Source organism: Mauremys mutica, unplaced genomic scaffold (genome assembly GCF_020497125.1).
Source record: "Mauremys mutica isolate MM-2020 ecotype Southern unplaced genomic scaffold, ASM2049712v1 Super-Scaffold_100033, whole genome shotgun sequence".
Taxonomy (NCBI): domain Eukaryota; kingdom Metazoa; phylum Chordata; order Testudines; family Geoemydidae; genus Mauremys; species Mauremys mutica.
The window spans coordinates 2,428,347-2,437,226 of record NW_025423255.1 but is presented as its reverse complement, the minus strand read 5'-3'; the positions used below and the strand labels follow the sequence as shown (position 1 = coordinate 2,437,226).

Genomic DNA, 8,880 nt, shown 5'->3' with positions numbered 1-8,880 from the left:
TATGGCCAGAAGAGACCATTAGAGCATCTAATCTGACCCCCTGCATATCACAGGCCTCCTGTATGACACAAGAGCTACTTTTGGGGCAAACACATTCCAGAAAGGCATCTTGTCTTCATTAAATGACATCAGGAGATGGAGAATCCACCAATTTCCTTGGTAGCTTGTTCCTGTGGTGAATCATCCTCGCTGTTGAATTTTTGTGCCTTAATTGTAATATGAATTTGTCTCTTTGCAGCTTCCAGCCATTGGGTCTTCTTATGCCTTTCTCTGCTAGATTAAAGAGCCCTTAAATACCCAATCTTTTCTCTCCATTAAGGCACTTCAGCACTTCAATGACGTCACCTTTCAATCTTCTTTTGATCAGCTAAACAGGTTGAGCTCTTTCAATAGCTCACTCGAAGGCATTTTTCTCCAGCCCTCAGGACATTTGTTGGCTCTTTGCTGCCCCAGCTCCAATTTCACAACATCTTTTTCAAACGAGGACACCAAAACTGGAGGCAGTATTCCAGTATCAGTCTCACTGATGCCGTGTCACCTCCTGTGACGTTATTGACATAATCTGTAACTGTATAGATCACCGTTGCGACCACTGTTCTATATTTGCAGCCAATATTACAGAGAAGTGGTCGTGTAAGGGGTCTATGGAGAGGTTCTGTTTGGCTGATTATAATGATGCTATCTCTAGATGTGTATCATTTTTTTGTAGTTCACATTATGAATATTGGCTCTATGCTGCCTGTATTTCAAACTTGTGCTCTGCTTCAGGGAATGATCCCTTTGTTTAATTGATGAAAACATAAACTAGACACTTAGAGGATTGGAACTGATTTCAGCTGATGGACAGGTTTGCTAGGTTTTTTTGCATTTGGACAGCGAAATGTTGAGTGTTCACATTTATTTCAAGCATCCCCGTATGGTGGAGCTCCTGAACATAATGGAGAATGGAAATAAAAATATTTTTCTTTTTTTTAAGAGGGCACTTGGGTTTGAGCCAAGAACCACTTGACCTGCAATCAAACACTCTACCACTGAGCTATACCCCCATTACAACAGGAGTATGGAATCTTGGTCTCCAGGACTTTGAAGGACAGACCCTGCTTCATCGAGCTCCTTTGCCATTCCCAGACCACAGGTGGTTTTAAAAATGGGGTTTGATTAAACTTCTTAAATGTGGTAAACACCACAGCTTGCGCACCCACTGATATAGCTTCTCCCCATGATAGAGCTGCCACCTCCTGGGGAAGTGGATTGACTACACCAACAGGAAAACTCTCCCCCCGCAGCATGGAGCAGTGGTTCTCAGGCTGTGGGTCAGAACCGCAAAGTGGGTCATGACCCTGTTTTAATGGGGTCACCAGGGCTGGCATTAGACTTGTTGGGTCCTGGGGCTGAAGCCAAAAGTCTGAGGCTCCCCACCCAGGGCTGAATCCCTCAGGCTTTGTCCTCCCCCCACTGGGGCTCAGTCTTTGGCACTCCCCCCCCCCACAAGTGGAGGGGCTTGGTCCCTCTTTCCAGGGCTACATATTAAGTTATTTTGGCAGAAGGAGGTTGCAGTGAAAGGACGTTTGAGAAACCCTGGCACAGAGCATCTCCATTACTGAGCTGCAGCAGCCTAGACTCACTGTTTGAAACATTGACCTGGCCTTAGCCTCTGAATATGTCTAGGCTTGGCTCCCTGTGGCACTGTTGTGATCAGACCCTGGAAGTGCAGCCGTGGAGACACCACACACCAGCCTTGCCTAGCTGGCAAGGATCAAACCTTCACAGAAAGGCCCCCATGGTTTGTCTAGCTCAGCTCCCTAAGGCCTCAGCCACAACCACTTAACACAGGGGCTGTTTTACACTCTGGTTCTGTTCTCACTGAAGGGTCATTTCCAATTGTTTGCTCAGACCAGCTTCCCCAGCACACTCACTGCTGTGCAGCTCTGTACGTGTGGCCATGGCTGAACCGCAAGAGTTCCTGCCCATTTCCCTACTGGCTGGAGCATGATGAGGGTGTGTTTGTGGTTAATGATGTTGCTGTAGATTGTTCATTCCCTGCCTTGGCAATTCAGACAGTCCCTTTTCCCGTTGTATTGCCAGCACCTCTGGGAGTCCAATAACAGAGGCAGGTTTTCTCTGGGCACTGAGATTTTTGAGGGCGTAGGTGGCTCCTTTCTTTCCTCACCGTGGAGTAAACTCAGCTTTTTATTCCATCCTTGATGACTCATAGAATAACAAAAGCAGCATGAAGAGGAGAGTGAATATCTCACTGCCAGGGGGAAGGTGGATGCATCCCCTCTGTCTGACCATTGCCATTGCAGGAGAGAAGGTTTCAGTGGAATCGAATGCCCTGGCTCAGACAATAGACACAGGGAGGTTTTGCTGTTCATGGATCTGTGCAAAGGAAATTGTGTGTCTGTGTGAAAATGAGGAGGGATATGAAATGCCCACGTGGTGGTGCCTAAGGCAAAAGGGAACCCTAGAGGATTAGAACAGGATAAGTTCTCAAGCAGCATGTTTCTTACTTTGCCCATCTGTTAGTTTTGATGATTATCGATGGAAAGATTTTGCCATTGGGTCATGTGTTTACACAGAAATTAACATTTACCAACAAATACGTAATTCTTCCAAGCCTGCCTAGTCTGCTGGTGGTGAGTTTAGAGGGACACATTCACTCTTCCCACCCCCCATACCAGGCCTGTGCTCTCCAGAATGTCAACTTCCCACAGAGCTGGGATCCTTCCCTCATCTCCCCCGAGACCACTGCCCCACCCCCACTTCTGGGGTCCCCTTCAACACTGTCCAACTCCCCTGCTGGCAGGATCCCTTCCCATTCCTTTCATTTCCTGCCTCCCCTCTGAGCAAAAGCTCTGCATTGTTCCCTCACTGGGAATTGAACCCAGGCCGCCTGGGTGAAAAACCAGGAATCCAAATCATGAGATCATACGGGACTTGTATAATCAATAGCATATTTACACATTCACACCTAATAATTCAAAGTAGCCATTCAAAAAACCTTCAAAAACAGACTTCAAAGAGAAATTGCAGAGTTACAATTGATTTGCAAACTTAACACCATTAATTGGAGCTTGAATAAGGACTGGGAGTAGCTGGCTCACGACAAAAGCAATTTTCCCTCTCTTGGTATTGACACCTCCCCATCAATTATGGGGAGAGGACCACATCCACCCTGACTGAATTAGCCTTCAACACTGGTTCTCCCCTTGTATGGTAACTCCCGTCACTTCATGTTCCAATCTATATTTATGCCTCTATCTGCAATTTTCACTCCATGCATCTGAAGAAGTGGGCTTTTTACCCACGAACGCTTATGCCCAAATAAATCTGTTAGTCCTTAAGATGCCACCGGACTCCTCATTGCTTTTAATTCTAAGCTGATCTTAACCCTTTCAGTACCCTTGCAAACTCAGATGCTTCTCACCACAGGCTGGCTGGTGGCTTTTCAGCCAGGCTCTCCCCTTTCATCAGCGCTTCAGTTGCTTGGTGTGGGGGTGTCTGTAGATGCAGGTGGCAGAGAGAGATAAAGCCTGGCAAATGTCTCTCCTTTTATCATGTCCTTTCTTCCCTCATGGCTTTGCCACCCCCCCCTTCAGAGTCAGGTGAGCATCACTGCGTCTCTCCAAGCAAGTCTGAGCAATTCCCCTGGGGTGTCCTCATGCAGGTGAGTCATTGCATTGTAGCTCCCTTGCTGGACAATGGCTGTCGATGGGTTGTTTGACACCCTGTCCGGGTGTTGGTTATTTTCCTTGCTGTTGCCACTAGGGAGCTAATATTTGGCTGACTCCCCCACCTTGCAGCACAGTGACAACCACACTGCACAATTCTCATGACTTCATATGCATGAGTGGTCTACATCTATGGGTAGAGAAGTGACTTTCAGCCGATCATATCCTTTCCCTGATACCTTACACATCATGCTCTATATGTAAGATCACAATGATTATGGGGGTTACAGCCGCTCCCCCAAAGGTATAGAATGTCACACTGAGATTCTGTGTTCATTTGTTCAGTAACAGCATTACAGAGATCCAATGACTGACCAATGGCATTTCCAAGTGCTAAAATAGCAAGCGATGTCGGTCTCTCATTGGCCATCAGCGACTGAAGATGTGGTTTAATGAGCCGGAGCTTCAAGGCGAGGGTGGCTCTGTCCACTGCCTTCCGTTGCGCTGCTGGGCCCCAAGTCCCTGGTGGCCAATATGTGACGCTGGGAGAAGAGAGTGGGGTGGCAAGTGGCGGCAGGACTTTTGCCACCAGGGTCTAGCTGCCCAACTTCCTCCTGGTACTGCTGGCCCCCCGTCGCCTTCAGGTAACGCAGGAACTAAGGCAGGAATAGGGCGAGGAAGTGAGTAAAGCCGAGCAAGGAAGGCAAAAGTGAATCTTGTCTTCATGGGCTGCTCGCAATGACATCCTTTTTCTGTGCCACAGCTGACAACAACATCCCAGACAGAAAAGCAGGAGGCCAAAAAGAAACCGAGCAGCTGCTGAAGTAGTTCAGTTGGGAGCATGCTAGACTAACAGGCTCTTCTGTCCCTCTTTGTGCACGGGTGGGATGTTTTCTGAAAGTGCAGCAGTGCCTTTAACTGCCACGAGTCCCTCATTTCAGGCTATGCAGCAGGAAAAGGCAGCATGGGCTTCTGCACCGAGTTGGCCCACCTGCCCTTTCATTCTTCTCTTGCTCTTTGTCAGCAAGGGGAAGAAAAAGAAGCTCTCCCTCAAGCTGGAGTCACAAGGGCGACGTAAGGACGACTTCCTGAGTGCCCGCTCCAGACCTCTGCTCTGCCAGCTGACCCATCGAAGGGCTGTCACCACTTTCTCCAGGTTTTCCATCGGTCTGTGCCAGGGTGAGCAACAACCAAGCAGATGGAATTTCTGTAGTGTAGTGGTTATCATGTTTGCTTAACATGTGAAAGGTCCCTGGTTCAAAACCAGGCAGAAACATGCTGGCTTCCTTTTCCCAGATCCCCTTGCTGTTCATGAAGACCTCCTCCTTCTCCTATTGGCCTGTCCCTGGGATAACTCCAACCCCTGCATGACAGAGGGTGCTGACAGCAGTGGAGAAAGCACCTTGGCGTCAGGCTGGAGAACCTAGAGGAGTGCGGCGTGTCACCTTTTGGAGGCTTGTGGCTTGGCCTCCTCTGCTGTTGTAGGTTGGCCGGTGGAGGCTGGCTCTTCCTGCTGGCCTCCTCTGCGTGACTTGCCAAAGGAGGAAGTGAGGCAGGAATGGGGCAAAAGAGGAAAGTCGAGCTGAGAAAGGCAGGGCAGAAAGTAAGCACATCATTGCGGCTAAGTGGGGTTAGTAGAGCGTCACCATTCGTTCTGCAAAGCCGGGGGAGGTGCGGTTGGCTGCTGGGAGGCAGAATCCTGTGCCTGCCTCTTGGCTTCCCAGGGGTGGCTCCTTGCAGCCCAGGAGAAGCGGGGTTCTGGGGGGACGGAAAAGCAGCAATGGCGAGGCTGAGTGGGCTCCTTTCTGGCCGACATGGTGGGCTGTGGTGGCTTTGGGAGTTGCCTGTAAGCCGTAAGTGGACTTGGTGCAGTGAAAACCGCTGCTCCATTCTGGCTGACCTGGGGGAGCAATTAATGACTTGGGAGTGGGGGCAGGGCGCTGGCTGTGAGCAAATGGGATCCAGGAAGCCCCAGGCTGCCCCTCCAGGGGCCGAGTCTTCTTCTTCTCTCCTGCCATGGGGAGCCCGGTCTAGAGCCTGCCCAGCACGTGCTGCAGCTCGAGCATTAAGCCTTCCTGTGTGGCCTGTGCTGGAGCTGACCCTGGACCCCTGTGGGGCACTGTTGGGGGAAATCCCGACTGCAAATAATTCTGGCCACAAGATCAACCCATTGGGTCGAATGGGGCAAGCTGGAGGCCTGGTGCCTTAGTCTGTGGGGCCAGTAGGTCAAGCCATTTTCCTGCATGTGGGGGAGGCAGCCTCTGTGGTTTGCCCTTCCTGCTCCCTGCGCTGCTGCACCCTAAAATCCCTGTCGGCCGGCAAGATGGGCTGGGAGCCTGGAGAGAGGAGGCAAAGGGGTGGCACGAGCCCCCTCGGCCCCTGCCCCAGGCAGCCCACAGAGACCTGATGCCTCCCCAAGTGACACACGGAGATGTGCCAGCAGCGCTAAGGCGGCTCCCTGCCCACTCTGCCCCCTCCCTCCCTGCCACACTGCTCCTGGAAGTGGCCGGCATATCCCTGCAGCCCTGAGTGCAAACGCCACAGCTGACCTGCCCCTGTATCCCACTGCCTAGGAGCCACTGCCGGAGGGGAGTATGTGCCAGTCACTTTGGGAGCTGTGCTGCCTGAGGTAAGCACCTCCACCCCCTGACCACCTCCTGCACCCCTACCCCTGCCCCAGCACAGAGGCTCTCTGTGTCTTGAACAAGCACTTTCAAGGATTGGCCAAGAACTTCTGCTCTGTTTCTGTGAAAGAGACACAAAAAAGGGAGCCCAACGGACAAGTTTAGTTCGCAAGCACAAACTGGCAGGGCCAAGCCTGGATCTCTCAGTTACTCAGAAGGCTCTTCAGCCAGCTCTTCCCAAAGGCCAGTCTCTAGAGGCTTTTGTGATATGATGTACTTCAAAATAGCTCCCTGTAGCTCACATAGTCATCATTCATATATGGCTGTGATATGTCCTACAAACCATTCCATGTAAGTTATCATTTGAAAAGTCATGATCTGCTGAAATCAGTTATTCTGTCCAAATATGTATAGCATGAGGGTGTGTGAAGTTATGCATTTTGCTGTATGGTTGTTACTGAAATAGGCTATAATTTTGCTAGTGACCCCTGCCGAGGAGGGTGTTCAACAGCCATGAATCAGCAGAGGAATTGTAATTAAGGGATTTCCAATTCAGTGACAGATGCCCAAACACAACACTGTGGGGACTGCTCAAGTCTATGAATCAGTTGCACAAGACCACACCAGGAGGATTCCCCAAACTAGTGACTCATCAGAGCCCACCCAGACACTTCTGGGCAAGTGTCTTCTAGACACTTGAACTAAGGATATAAAATAGGAGATTGTGGCATCATGTTTTTGCCTTTCTCCTCCCCCACCTATGCTGGAAGCAGCAGGAATCCTGAGAAAATGAAGGTCATCTGAGGACAGTAATCCAGGTTTTAGGGGGAATTCTATGTATTAAGGAGGGTAACATCCAGTAGGATGAGAAAATTGCTTGACCTAACTACTGCCTAGTGTAATAAGGTGTAAAGTTTAGATTTTGCTGTGGTCATACAGTGCTTAGTGCTCTGCATTCTGGCCTCAAGAGCAATGGATGCAAGTTGAGTTACGATGACCTTTTCCTTGTCTCCACATTTCTTATGTGCCTCCTTCTGACACTTGTCAGAAAAAACAACTGGTTTCTTTTGGAAGCATTTGCATTGCAAGGCAGAGGCAGTCTTCTCTGTTTCCGCAAAAGATTCACCAAAAGGTGGGAAGAGCAGACACATTTGTTAAGGCACTACTGGGAGCTGCATCCCTAACTCCACTTTACCTGGCAGGTGAGTCACCCAGCTTAGCCACGGTGCAACTCTCTGGGACTTTTCTCCCAACTGCTCCATTTTTCATCAATGACAATCAAAAGGAAGGTGACATGACATCTGTGTGTGAACATCTCCAGGGAATCACAAGGATGTGTGGCGCAGACTCTCGTGTTGCAGCAATTGCAGTTGAAGCAACCGCCATGCCAATGCCAGTCATAGTAGCGTTTTCATCAACTCCAGGTTTGTGATTTGATTGTTTCCAATGCTTCTCTCCAAAGAAGCCTTTTCCTTAGCAAGCAATGACTTGGATACCAAGGGAGGCCTCTTCTGTTTCCTAGGAAGACACAGGAAAATGTGAGCAGAGGAGACAAAAGCCATACACCAAGACACCGCTGGGAGTTGAACCCAGGATCTCCTGTTTACTAGACAGGTGCTTTAGCCAGCTAAGCCATGGTGCCTGCCTCAAGAAAATATTTGCAACTGTTTCATTTGCTGGTTCAAGTCAACACCTGCAAATTCTTAAGTACAGACGTTCCCCATTTCCCTCAAGACTTGCAGTCCTTGAGGTGTCTGGCTCTCTGTGCACAGAAAGCCACAGCTGAGTAGACAGAGGGCTTCTAACATGTGCCTCTCCCACCAGTCACTGTGATCATATAATGGTTAGTGATCTGTGTTTCAGTCGCAGCAACCTCGGCTCAGTTCTGAGTCATGGTAACCTTTCCTTCAGCTCCAGACTTCTCATTTGCCACTTTCCATGTGTGGTGGGCTGTCTGCCCCAAACAAGCAGGAGAAAGATTAAGGCAGCCTTGAAGAGGCTGTGCAGAACCCAGCCTATCAAGAAAGGGCTTATTGGGAGAGCCAATCAGGAGAAGACTTGCTGGAGCAGCCCATATATAAAGAGCTGCTCAGCACAGCAAGAGTTAGTCACTCCTTGGAGTTTGAGGAGGGAGGATTGGCTGCCATGAAGGAAGGGAGGAAGGAGCAGGGAGGGCACCATGTTCAGAGTAGTGCTGGGGTAAGGGGTGCATGACTGACCTCCTGGCTGACTACTGCCAGACTAAGGCCCTGATACAAAGGTGGAGGAAGGTTCTAGGTCTGTTGGGAAATGGTCCAGGGAAACAGATGGCAGGGTTGGAGGTTCACACCTTTTGCCTCAGTAGCCACTGACACAGGTGGCTACACTCTGGACTGCAGCCGGCCACTGAGGCAAGTGTCTGGGTAGAGGACACCCCACCCCACCCAGAAGGGGGGAGAGAACTGAGTGGGGCACAGCCAGAGGGCTGTGTCCATAAGAGGACACTGAAGTCCTGAGAGCGACATGGGTCCTAATGATAGAACAGATGGTGGCCAGACGCTACTAGATGAAGGCGCACCAGAGAACCAGAGCTAATTGCTAGGATG

At 50.0% G+C, this 8,880-nt stretch overlaps 1 non-coding gene across 1 annotated transcript; it reads right to left on the bottom strand.

Annotated features, from left to right (window-relative positions):
* Window positions 1-7,863: 7,863 nt before the first annotated feature.
* On the bottom strand, window positions 7,864-7,937 carry TRNAT-AGU. Its single transcript has one exon. It is a non-coding gene; the product is annotated as a tRNA-Thr (tRNA).
* Window positions 7,938-8,880: the final 943 nt, after the last annotated feature.